Below are 13,297 nucleotides of genomic sequence, written 5' to 3' on the forward strand. Positions count from 1 at the left end.
CATGTTCTAACTCCAGACCTCCCTCACACTTAGTGTGTGACCCATGGCAGGAAGCCTTATTCCTGTGCCTGGCTTCTCACCTATAAAATGAGAATAGTGCAATTTATTATGATAAGTTATTAGGATTAATTTGGATAATTTACTTTGAAGTTTCAACACCTAAGTAGAACTGTATAGAGTTTTTATTTAAATTTTAGAAATGTGGTTAAAAAAAGGCAAGGACCTATTATTCAACAGACAGAGCTCATGTCTCTTGTTAGTTGCTTCATTCAGCCCTAACTATGTAGCACCTTTTTAAGAATAGTTTGAAAAATACTTTATCTATGATATGAAGTAATTAAGTAAAAAAATAGCAATAAAAATCTATTCAGAAAGTCATTAATGTGAAGATCTTCAGCATTATAATGGTGGTATCTCCTGATGTGCTTTCAAGACCTTAGGTAAATCTTTTAACTTCTCAGCATTGGTTTTTCTGCCTGTAGAGTAGATATAATAGTATGTCATAATGGGGAGTTTATAAGGTCCTTTGCTGAGAATGCATTGTTATTCAGCTATTCATTATGAAAAATCTGTTAATATGTATGTGTGCATTACTACATGTAGACAGTATCATGTGTATATGTAACATATACATAATACATATACCTATTGATACAACATATAGATATAAGTGCCATTATAATTTCAGATCACTTTATTCAAGTTATTTGCAATATCTGAAAAACGATTTTCTTTTCTTTTTACTTTTAAAGTTTGATGAACCTGTTTATATGTTTTCCTTAGACATCATATAATTGAAACTAATGTATCTTTAAACCTAACATATGACTTACGGTTACCTTCCATAGGAATGAAAGGTGGTCACATTGAATAAAGGAAGCTTTTAGCAATTAATTGCTTCTGAGTATTCCTTGTGTGTGTTGACTGGCTTTCTTTCCTAGGTAAAGAGCAAATATCTTTTTTCCCCTTTTCATGATTCATCTTTCAGTAAGACTGATGGCTATAAATATAGGGTTGTCAGAGATACGATCTGAAAATGATTCTAAACGTGTGTAGTGGAGCATATGTGACTTTGAGTTTGTTTTTTTTTAAATTTATATCCATTTGTACTTTTTTCAGAAATTTTGCTTGTAATGGAATTTGCATAATACCAATATGAGGACTGCTTTAAGTAAAGCATTTTCCCCCATGATTAAATAAACATATACCATACAGGTACAGGTCTACACGTTAGACTGCTTTAACGGGATACATGGGTAAATTCCAACATAGGTCTTAAAGTTTATGGAAGCACAGTGACATGCTCATACTTACTTGGGTTTGGCCTAAAAAGAAAGAGATAGATCCTAGATTTTTTTCATTTCTTGATGACAAAGAACTTTGTCTGTGTAGTATATTAAAATGCCTTATTGAAATACTCTCAGGAATGTCTTAAGAATTAAATCAATACCTTGCTGTTAGCATAAAAATGGAGTTGTGAAACTGAATCTTAAACATTTTGTAAACAATAACCTCAAAATGGTTGGGAGCAGGCATTGGTATTATGGAAGAGGCAGTAGAAGATTGAAAAGTGAGCAAAGTCACACGTTACTAGAAATATATTTAGATAATGGTCGTCTTTTTATTCTCTCTTTCATAAAGGTATTGCACATCCTGTGCCCTATTACTGATAAGCATTTTTATTCCTTTTCACCTGCTAATTTGTGTATGTTTTGTGGAATTTCTCAATGCTAAAAAGATGTTGTTTTACTCTGCAAAATACTTGTGAATTTTAGGCAAAATTCTGACCTGTCACAATCAAGGAAGATGCATTCAACTTACCAAAAAGCACTGAACTTTGATGTAGTTAGAAAATATAATCAGTCATAAAGGGTATTGATTCTTCTTCTCCCTCCATTGAAATTATTACATTCTATGTTTGGTTTTTTTTTTTTTTTTTTTTTTGAGACGGCGTTTCACTCTTGTTACCCAGGCTGGAGTGCAATGGCGCAATCTCGGCTCACTGCAACCTCCGCCTCCTGGGTTCAGGCGATTCTCCTGCCTCAGCCTCCTGAGTAGCTGGGATTACAGGCACGCGCCACCATGCCCAGCTAATTTTTTGTATTTTTGGTAGAGATGGGGTTTCACCATGTTGACCAGGATGGTCTCGATCTCTTGACTTCGTGATCCACCTGCCTCGGCCTCCCAAAGTGCTGGGATTACAGGCGTGAGCCACTGCGCCCGGCTACATTCTATGTTTAATGCACACAGTGTACAATAATTTATCCTGTCACTGGAGTAAAATTTTACAGACACACGTATTGCTTGATGAAGATATCAGGATACTGTTGACTTTAGAAGTGGTTAAAAGCCAGTGAAGTTCAAAAGAGAAAGTTGAATTATCAGTGGGACTCCAAAGAATAAAAATCATAAGGAAGTTATATATGTAGTCCCCTCCCTTACTGTGAGTGTTGCTATGTTTGTGGAGCATAGAGTTAAGAAATGATGACAGTGGTTAAGATTACTATGTAACCCACAGAGGGCAACATGCCCAATTATTTTCTTGCCCTTTCAGAAGCAAGTGGAGTCTTGTATGTTACTTACTTTTTCTTTCTGTAATATACCTGGTAACGACCTGTGTTTAACTTATCAGAATTTTAAGATTTTATGTCTTGAGAACTGATAGTGAAAACATGTATTTTTAAATGAGCTTAAAAAAAAAGCACCGCGAAACACTAGGAAAAAGAACACCCTTTACATACTGTCTGAAAGCCAAGCAATTCTTGGAACAGATGTTTGTTGTATTCACTTTGGGAGGTGTAGTTACCACAGTTTTCCAGAATTTACTCATATCAACTATTTTTCTCTATAGAAAGCATTCAAGAAAAATTTATAATTATGTCAAGTGGCCCACTTGGTACATAGGGAAAATTCTGATCTAATTTAAATGATAAAGCTATAAAATGAGAGAAATCTTAAGGGTAAATAGGTTGGTTTCTCATTTGTATTGAATTGTAATTGTATCTAATTTGTTTTACAACTCCCATAGGAGAGCATACTTCAGTTCTGAAGTTATTTAATAGATCAGGAGGATTTTATGAGATGTTAAGTTGATATAGTAGCCAATAAATGTAATCCTATTTTCCTTCTACACAGTTGCTGATTGTGATTCTTTTACCTCCTGGTTTTTAAAATCTTATTTATTGGACATTATTGTGTCTTATGAAATGACACATTTTGTTAACATGAAACCGTCTATATTTTCAGCAACCTCATCTGGTTTGATGTTTTTCCATATCCTTAATCCAAAAGTATTTAACTTTTTCAGAAATAGCAAAAGTGCAGTGATAACTATTTGTTGACTATTTTCTATTAAAGCAAATACTAATTGAGAAATCTGAAGACTGTGAAACAGAGTTTTGAAGCTGAATTATAAGGTCGAATGACTGTTGGTTCCATGGTTCATTAACACTGGAAATTACAGCTTCTAAATTAGGGTGTCAGTATTAAAGTTAAAATTTGTGATCAGGCCATCTCTCAATTTTTATGCAATCTTAATTCAGTTTGATAATGTGATGTGCATAGAACTTGCTGTTATATTTGAAAAACATAAAATATAAATGCAAGAAAATTATTTGCAAATATTTTTATAATATAAACATTATTTTGGTTATAAATATTCAGATTTTTTTTTAACAATGCATTCTTTACTCTGTGTCATGAATAGTTTATTTAATTGTCACTTTTTTAGTATATAGACATCTTCAGGAAGAGGGTGCTTGTATGTTTCTATGGTATTTAACTATCACATTTAATTATAACTACTTATTTATAGATGATTAGTTCCACATTGTGTACTGTTTTTTTCCTTTCTATGAAGGATCAGACAGAGTTTTGAAAGACTGAAATTCTTGGGTAGTCTGTGTTCCTAGATAATAAACTATTATTTAAATTATTTTACATTTATATTGCTTGATAGTAGATCATTTCTTTTTTGGTAACTATGAAGTAGTATCTTCTCTGACTTCACATGGCAAATCTTTTATTAAAAAATGTAAAGCAGTGTTTCAATCGTGTAAAATACTTAGCTTAATTTAATATTTCTTTCTGTATAGGTAGAGAAATGTGTTTGTAAGACAATCATTGGAAAATGTCATATACTTTAAATCTTAAGAGTTTTCCAAGTATCTTGACCTGCCTCTTGGCAGCATTTTATGATACTGATTTGCTTTCACATGGAGCAGTGTACATGCCTATGGTGTGAGCAGTTTGAAAACTCCCCTGTGGGACATATACTTATTCTAAAATGATATGAGAGATACAAACTGTTTTTTCTTCATTCCTTACAGATGTACTACACACTGTTACAATTAAATCTTGAGGAAACAGTGAGAGGGTTTGGAAGTCAATTTTCCACTGAATGACTCAGCTATCTCTTGAAAATACTTATTAACCTGTAAGAAAACCTGAATTAGCAATCATTTCATTATGTACAAAAATGTCATTATTTTAAGTGTATTTCAAAGAGCAACTTTTAAGCTGAAAGTACTAAAACAGCCAGAACATTTTATTTATTATACATTCGTTCATTTTTTTCTATATACATTCTTTGAGAAAATTCATTTTGTATACCTGATTTTCTTGATTCTGTATCTAGCCACCTTGATCTCACTATTTTTTTCTCTGTATACCTGTGTTTCTTGCATCCACCAGGCAATATGATTAAAATGTGCCTTGTCCACCAAAAGCAAAATTTCCATGAACAAATACGTTATGTAAGAAAGGTCCATTTTATCAAGCAAATTGTTGAGGTGGGGTAACAAAGTAATACATTTCAAAATATGACTGCATATAAAAAATGAATTTATTATGTTCTCTTCTAAAACTCCCTTTCCACTATCTTTCTTTCTTCAGTCATATACATATCTTCATTTTCTATAAAGTGGGAACATTTTGAAACCTCTTTGAATTTTTACTCTTATTTATTCTCTACATCCAGACTTTTCACTGTCTTATTCTCCCCCTTCTGCCTTTGTAGTGCTTCTCAGAGTTTCCTAATAGTTTATACCCCCAGATCTCTTTTCTCACTATTTTTCAACACAGAGTAGAACAAGAAAACTTCCTGTCAATTTTTCATGATACCCATATTTTAAAACCTTCTAATATTAAAAATATTTTAATTCCTCTGGAATCGAATGAAACTCCATGGATCTTATATGTTAATGTGCATTGGATTCCTTTTTCTTCACTCACTCATGCTTATCTACCATTCACTATTCCTGTTTCACTAGAAAAATCCCTGATATGGTTTGGCTGTGTCCCACCTAAATCTCAACTTGAATCGTACCTCCCTGAATTCTCACGTGTTGTGGGAGGGACCCAGGGAGAGGTAATTGAGTCATGGGGGCCGGTCTTTCCCGTGCTGTTTTCATGATAGTGAATAAGTCTCACGAGATCTGATGGATTTATCAGGGGTTTCTGCTTTTGCTGCTGCTTCATTTTTCTCTAGCCACCGGTATGTAAGAAGTGCCTTTTACCTCCCGCCATGATTTTGAGGCCTCCCCAGCCATGTGGAACTGTAAGTCCAATTACACCTCTCTTTCTTCCCAGTCTTGGGTATGTCTTTATCAGCAGCATGAAAATGGACTAATGTATCCCTCAAGATGATGTATCACATCAGAAAGGCTTCTTGAATGCCCATGCCTGAGTTGGGCACCCTCATCTGATTTCCTTTGGCAACCTGGGCTTATCGAAATCATAATATTAGAATTTTGCCTATAACTTTTCTGTCTACTCCTTAAGGTTGTAAGTTCACAGAAGCACAGGAATAACGGCTTGTTTATGTCTGTGCTCAATAAACAGCCCTCCACATCCGTGGGTTCTGCATTCATGGATTCAACCAATCACCGGTTGAAAATATTCAGAGAAAAAAAATTCTCTGAATTTAACACATACAGTCTTTTTGTCAATATTCCCTAAATAATACAGCATAACAACTATATATATAGCATTTACATTATTATGTATTATATTATAAGTAATCTAGAGATGATTTAAAGTGTATGGAGGATGCGCATAGGTTATATGCAAATACTGCTCCATTTGTTATCAGGGATTCATGCATCTCAGATCTCATGGGAGGTTCTGGAACCCATCCTTGAAAGATACCAAGGGACAAGCGTATTTTGTTTGAAAGAGTGACTACCTCTGTGTCTTACCACACATCCTTTCTTTCTTTCTTTTTTTTTTTTTTTGAGACAGAGTCTCACTCTGTCACCGGGTGCCAGGCTGGAGTGCAGTGGCATGGTGCAACCTCACTGCAACTCATCGGCTCACTGCAACCTCTGCCTCCCAGGTTCGAGCAATTCTCCTGCCTCAGGCTCCTGAGTAGCTGGAACTACAGGTGCATGCCACCATGCCCAGCTAATTTTTGTATTTTTAGTAGAGACGGGGTTTCACCATTTTGGCCAAGATGGTCTTGATCTTTTGACCTCGTGATCCACCCGCCTCGGCCTCCCAAAGTGCTGGGATTACAGATGTGAGCCACCACGCCTGGCCCACACATCCTTTCTTACCAGCTGCATGCCATCAACTTCATCCAGATTTCCTTACTCTCTCTTTACTCAGTCTAATGCATCTATTTTTATCTTTGAACATAACAATTTTTCTTTTCCTCTACACCAAACCTAACCTTTGAATATTGCTCACAAACGACATCTTCCTCGAATCCTCACCACCCTAAACCATGTTGATACATAATTTTAAAAAGCTTCAACTTGTTAATTATCATATTTACAAATGTTTGATTTTATGTTCCTACATTTGTATTTGTCTATTTGTGGACTTTGTTTAACAGCATATCAGGGTACTCTTCTCTTCCCCAAATTCCTCATAGAAAGTGGCAGGACATCTTGACTGAATAATATTCTTTTAATACATTATTAAATAATTGCCTGTATTTTATTTTATGAGCTTACTTTGCTTGCTAGCATCAAAATCTATCTTTTTCTGTTTAGATTTATCAGATAGAGACTGGTAAATAAAGAAGCTCTAAGGGAACATAATGACATGGTTTTAAAGTGATGAATTCAATTTAATAAAAACAAATGAGGCCTTGGTGGGCAAATCACTTGAGGTCAGGAGTTCAAGACCAGCCTGGCCAATATAGTGAAACTCCGTCTCTACTAAAAATAGAAAAATTAGCCAGGCATGGTGGTGCACACCTATAGTCCCAGCTACTTGAGAGGCTAAGGCAGGAGAATTGCTTGCACTTGGGAGGTAGAGGCTGCAGTGAGCCAAGATCACGCAACTGCATTCCAGCCTGGGTAACAGAGCATGACTCTGTCTCAGAAAACAAACAAAATTTTACAAAGTAGCCTTTTTAATTAATAAGATTATTTATTACATTAGTAAAACTTAGAAGGATTTAAAAAAATTTTTATATTTAATACTTTGTATACAAATTTAAATATTTTATAATAATGAATCATTAAAGTAAGAGGCTGATTTTATCCAAACAATATTATTTGGCTTCTTTCTGATCCTTCTGAAGTATATATTTGTGGTGTTGTAGTAGTGATCTCCACACTTTACTTTTGTCTGTGAATATTTTATTTTATAAAAATTAGTATTTCACTAACCCTCATTCAACAAAAGCAATGAATGATTTGAAGAAAAAATTTAAGTTACCTTTTCCTTGTCCCTTAGTTCCTTTCATTTATTTTTTTTATTTGCAAAAGAGAACTCAGTCACTACACATTCCATAGCTTACTAAGTTAATAAAACATTTGTCGAGGTAAATTAATTTGAAAATAGACACATAGTTAATGTCAGTAAGGTGCTTTGAAGATAAAAAGCACAATAAGCGTTAGTTATTATCATTATGATAATTATTATCATTATTATTATTACATAGTGTCTGCTTTAAAATACCCTTGGTTGCTCTGGAATGGCTGAGACTAATGAGAAACGTTAATCTGTTGGATTTTATCCAGAACTAAGGATTTGAGACATAATGCACAAATGGTTTACTTTTTTCTTAATAGATCAAAAGATATATTTGTTTATTTTTTTCCCTGAAAAAACAGAAACAAAACTTCCTGTTGATTCTGTAATGCGGAAGGAAGCATTTGTACTTATTTTGAATAGTTTGAATTTTCTTATATAATCTCTAAAAATATGCCCGAGGAGAAAATATAGGTCTTAAAAGGTTCAGAAAACGTAGCCATTGATTTCTACTTCACGTGATCTCTGAGTTGTGTGGAGCTTAAAACTATACTTTTTATATATTAAAAAAGAGAATAGAGCATAATATGGGAAGATAATATGAAATCTTAGTTCTTATAAAAATGAGAAATTATATCTTTGGGAAGTTATAAAAATAACTATCACTATTTAGATAAATTAACCCCAAAAGACTCATAAGGAGGAGTCTTTAGGTTATTCTTTAGAGACAAGACTTCAGCATTAAGTAAAACTCTTTGCAAGGTACTGCAAAGATTGGCATCACAAGTCACAGAAATGAAGGAAATATTGAAACATTTTAACAGGCAAATATATGAAAGTCAAATATACCGCCAGCCTCATAATCAGTAAGGCATTGGTGACATGTCTGAAGAAGACATTCCCTAATATTATTGCAAATTAAGTAATAAAAGACCTCAAGAGAATGAAAAGAGAAAAGGTGCCTGAAGCCAATGAATTACAATTGACAACCTAAAGGCAGTTGAAGAACCAATTGCTAGAGTGATTGCAAAGCTATTCATAATGTGCAGCAGACAGAGCACACCAGAAAGCTGGAACAATGCCTTCAGTTCAGCAATATTGCTTCAAAAGAATGGAAAGAGGGGAATGGGAAGAGCCACTGACCCTGAGACCAATTTCCAGGCAGCTGCACAAACTATATACTGTAATTAAAGGTTTTGACCAGTAATCACAGCAAAGCCAGACTACAGAAGTCTGGGGGAACCAGAAAGGTTTATAATGAGGCAGACATCCTTAACGTAAAGCATGGAAAAAACAGGTAAGAAAGCCACTCCACTTCTGGCAGTGACTTTGAAGAGCTCTGCTGTGTTAGCACAAATACAAAAATCATGTATTTTTGGCCTTCTTCCCTGAGAACAAAATCATGTAATAAAAGATACCCACTTTCATCTTTTGAGATGAATAGAATACTCTCCTACTTAGAAATAGGCATTTTCTCCTTGTCACTGTGTTTATTTTTTCCTTACCTATGGATTGCATGTCCCTTTGATGAAAACGATGAACTGGACATGTGCAATGGTACATGTAATAGACTAAATGCAACTTTGAAGTGGCCACTCTTCCAGGGTACATAGGCTCTGAAGTGAATTAATTCACACCTGAGTAATTTGCTTATAGTAGCTCCTTTTGCTTTTGTTTATTGGTGTCTACAATCTCTCATTCTTTTTCTTTAATAATATATTTTATATTCAGCCAGGATTATAATACTTAAATAGTCACATAACCACTTCGAGTATTTAATTCATGAGAAAAGCGTTATCTGCATAACCACTTTGAGCATTTACATCATGAGAAAAGGGTTATCTAGTAGTTCTGAGTGAAGATACGATGCACACTTTTAATACAAATAAGAAGGTGTACTACAAAGGTCTAATGAAGAAAAATATCTCATTTTGAAGGTACCATGTAGCTTTCAACTGACTGGGCCTGATAGGGTCTTTGCTGTGTTTGGTATCACAGTATCTAATAGTGAAGTGGTGATTACCTTCTTTAGTAGAAATTCTGAGATCTAAATTGGTACACATATAAATCTTTGACAACAAAAAAATATATACAAGTTTTTTACTAGGTTGCAAAGGAGAAGAGTCAAGTAGGGTTTAATTTTGTTTTATTTAGGCTTATATCTTAATATGTTCAAGTATCTGGATTCAGTTGCCCTAAACATCATATACATAGATTGAGTTTTAGTTCATACTACACTTGACATAAGATTATGGGGTTTCATAAGGATGATCTATGTTTAGATGGTAACTAACTCCATAAAATAATTGAGATAGTTTGCATAAATGAGAAGTTAAACCAATGGAGCCTTATAGGAACAAGGTTCTACACATGCACTCTGAAATAATTTAGAAGTCACATACAACAGTATAATCTTAACATGTAGAATTTGTGATATATTATTTCTTTTTAGACACTGGCTATGACTTATTATTTGTTAAGCCAAATCAATTCTTTATTGAAAGAGGCCAGAGTGGAACATCTGGGTAACTTGTGTACAGTTTAGACAGGGAGAACAAAGAAATAATGCAATGAAAATAAGAGCTTGTCAGGGGAGTCCTTAGAGAACAGCTGGTTGAAGAATTACAATTGTTAACTGTGCTATAAAAGAAAGATACTCTCTCATCAAGCGTTAGCATATTTCATTGAAGAGAAGGCTGAATAATCATTAGAGGGTTCCTGAAAAATAGACCAAAAGGATCTTGAGATAGAGGTATCATGTATATGCACTAAAGAGTATTGCTATTACTATTATTATTATTATTGGAAAGCAAATCATTGTGCCCAGATAAACGCCCTTATTTTCTAAAACATGGCAGAAATTGTTTAGAAAGATCACTTCCTTTCTTCTTATATATAAAGATTTACGTTTTACTCAGTTTTCATATAGCTTCATTTAAAGTGGTATTTGTTGGGCCAGGCATGGTGGCTCACACGTGTAATCCCTGCATTTTGAGAGGCTGAGGTGGGCAGATCACATGAAGCCAGGAGTTCGAGACAAGCCTGGCCAACATGGTGAAACCCAGTCTCTACTAAAATACAAAAATTAGCTGGGCCTTGTAGTGCACACCTGTAATTCAGCTACTTGGAAGGCTGAGGCACAAGAATTGCTTGAACCCAGGAGGCAGAGGTTAGAATGAGATGAGATCATACCACTGCATTCCAGTCTAAGTGACAGAGTAAGACTCTGTTGCAAAAAAATAGAATAAAACAAAAAATAAAATGGCATTTGTCAAATTTATTGGAGAGTTAAGTGTAAATATTTGAATTATTTAAATGTTTATTTAATATGTAAATCATTTAAATAGACATCCATAAATGTGGAAATGTGTGTTTCTGCATATTTTGGTTACCAATTTTACATATTAACTTTGATGTTTTTCTTTAAGTTTGGACATCTTTCTATTTTCTTAATTAACACTGGCTTTTCAATGACTTTTTTATTAATAAACAAAGTAAGCCCATTTTGTAAGTGAAAAAAAGAAAATAGGTTTTAGGCAAAGTGTAAAGTCACCAGGTTGCTTGAGCAATGAATGGCCCGTTACTGTTAATGGAAATGTTTTTGAGCACTGTAGCTATTTTTTTTTTCTTTACCAGAAGTTCTTTGTTTTCTTTTCATATTACTAAATCTTTTAAACTGTATTAGCAGTTTTCTGCTCTAGGGAAATAGAGTCTTCTTTAATTATTCTGAATATTGTAGTAGCCCTTTAATTATTTAGAACATTAGTTCTAGCAGTGTAGATGCAGAAAGTATCTTGTGTTGAGGCAATGACTAACTTCTAGGTCCTAGACATTGCTTTTTTATAAAACACTCAATATGAATTATTTTGTAATTTCATCTGTTAAATATGGAATATAAAAATTATAATTCTTTTATTACTTTTTCTTATTTATACTCTGGTTAGTCAAAGTTTTGTTATACGGTTCTTTAGCCGTGGTAATGCTGAACTGAAAAACGTATACTATTTAAAGTTACATCATATTTTTAAGATGTTAAAGGAAGAATGAGGCTATAATCTATGGATTTACTTTTGCCACAGTTATTTTTAGAATAACAGTTCTAATTTTGTTTACAAAGATGTGTATATTTGTCAAGAATTGTAGTTGAGATTACTTGATCCATCTCTGTCCATTAAGATTATATGACTAATGTTCTATGGAAAATGTATTTCTGTCATTTTCATTTGGATCTCCATGTGATATTACACAGTTTTTAAATATTCAATCTTATTTTAATAATCAATCTGAATGATTAATAAAGCCATGTGTTAAATTTTAAGAAGACACAAAAAGGTAACAGTGAAAAACAGTTCACTTTTCTACTCAAGTGCCTGTTCAGCTCTAATTTACAGTCTTAAACCAGGCTGCTTTATTACCAAAGTTTAAACGTCAAAAGGTTAGAAATGCCAACTTAATGAATTTTCTTTCAGCAAAATGAAATATGGACTATCTATCAATGTAGTCCATATTTGAATTCATTAAATTTCTTCAAAATGATTTTCTTAAAGATCGTACTTCTAAAACACTTCCAGTAAGACTTAATAATCATTTCAAGAAAATTAGTTTTAATAGTTTAATCTCTAGCTTGTTACCAAGGTGTGAATTGTTAGCAGTTTACTGAATCAATTGAGGGGAAAGGACTTGAGAAATCATGTACAGTAATTTCACAATTCATTTGTGATTGCATGAGGTATACATCTAAGCAGTCATACCGTGTTTATTAATTTAATGAAAAATTTCAAACATACAGATAAGTATAGAAAATATCAGGCAAACCCATCCAACCCATTACCCAGCTTTAGCGGATTTTAACATTTTATCATGTTCGTTTCAAATCTTTTCTTTAAAAAAACAAATCATGAATGAAAGCTGCAGTTAAAGCCCCTTTCCCATCATTTTCACATCCTTTCTCTTCAGAAGCAAGGAATATCTTGAAGTTGGTGTATATCTTTCCAAGTGCACATTTCTATACTTTTACTACATATGCACATGTCTCTAAATAATATACGATAATGGTTTGTGTGATAAAAAGTTATGTGAACAATGCCTTACAGCATTTTATCAAATGTTCTGCTTTTTTCTTTATATTTAAGTTCTTGCTGGATTTTTGTGATTATAGACAAAGCTCTTGATAAATATCTTTGTACATGTTTCATTGTATATGCAAGCATTTCTCAAGTGAATACATGTAAAACTGTAGTTGCAGGGTCACAGGATACACCCAAATTTAACTTGATGAATATTTAACTTGGCACTTTGGTTTGGAGATGATAAACAGTAAGACTTGGAGGTCAGAACTTCTGGATTTAAATCCTTCTCACTGTTGAACATCTAAATTATATTGGGCAAAAACTTAAGTCTGTTTTCTCATCTGTAAAATGGGGCTAATCCTAGAACCTACCTGTTTAGTGAATGGTGAGGATTAAAGAAGGGCACATAGAGAGTGCTTATTCAGTATTAACAGTTGCTCCCTGCTTTCTTCCCCCTCCTTCTGACATGGTTGTTAAGAGGGTTGAAAGGGTTAATGTTCCATAAGGCAATTATATCAGTGTCT

At 33.6% G+C, this 13,297-nt stretch overlaps 1 protein-coding gene across 11 annotated transcripts in view; it reads left to right on the forward strand.

Annotated features, from left to right (window-relative positions):
* ARL15 (ARF like GTPase 15) overlaps nucleotides 1-13,297 on the forward strand; it is a 436,720-nt gene that overhangs the window by 209,163 nt on the left and 214,260 nt on the right. The window lies entirely within an intron of this gene.

Source organism: Callithrix jacchus, chromosome 2, assembly GCF_049354715.1.
Source record: "Callithrix jacchus isolate 240 chromosome 2, calJac240_pri, whole genome shotgun sequence".
NCBI lineage: Eukaryota > Metazoa > Chordata > Mammalia > Primates > Cebidae > Callithrix > Callithrix jacchus.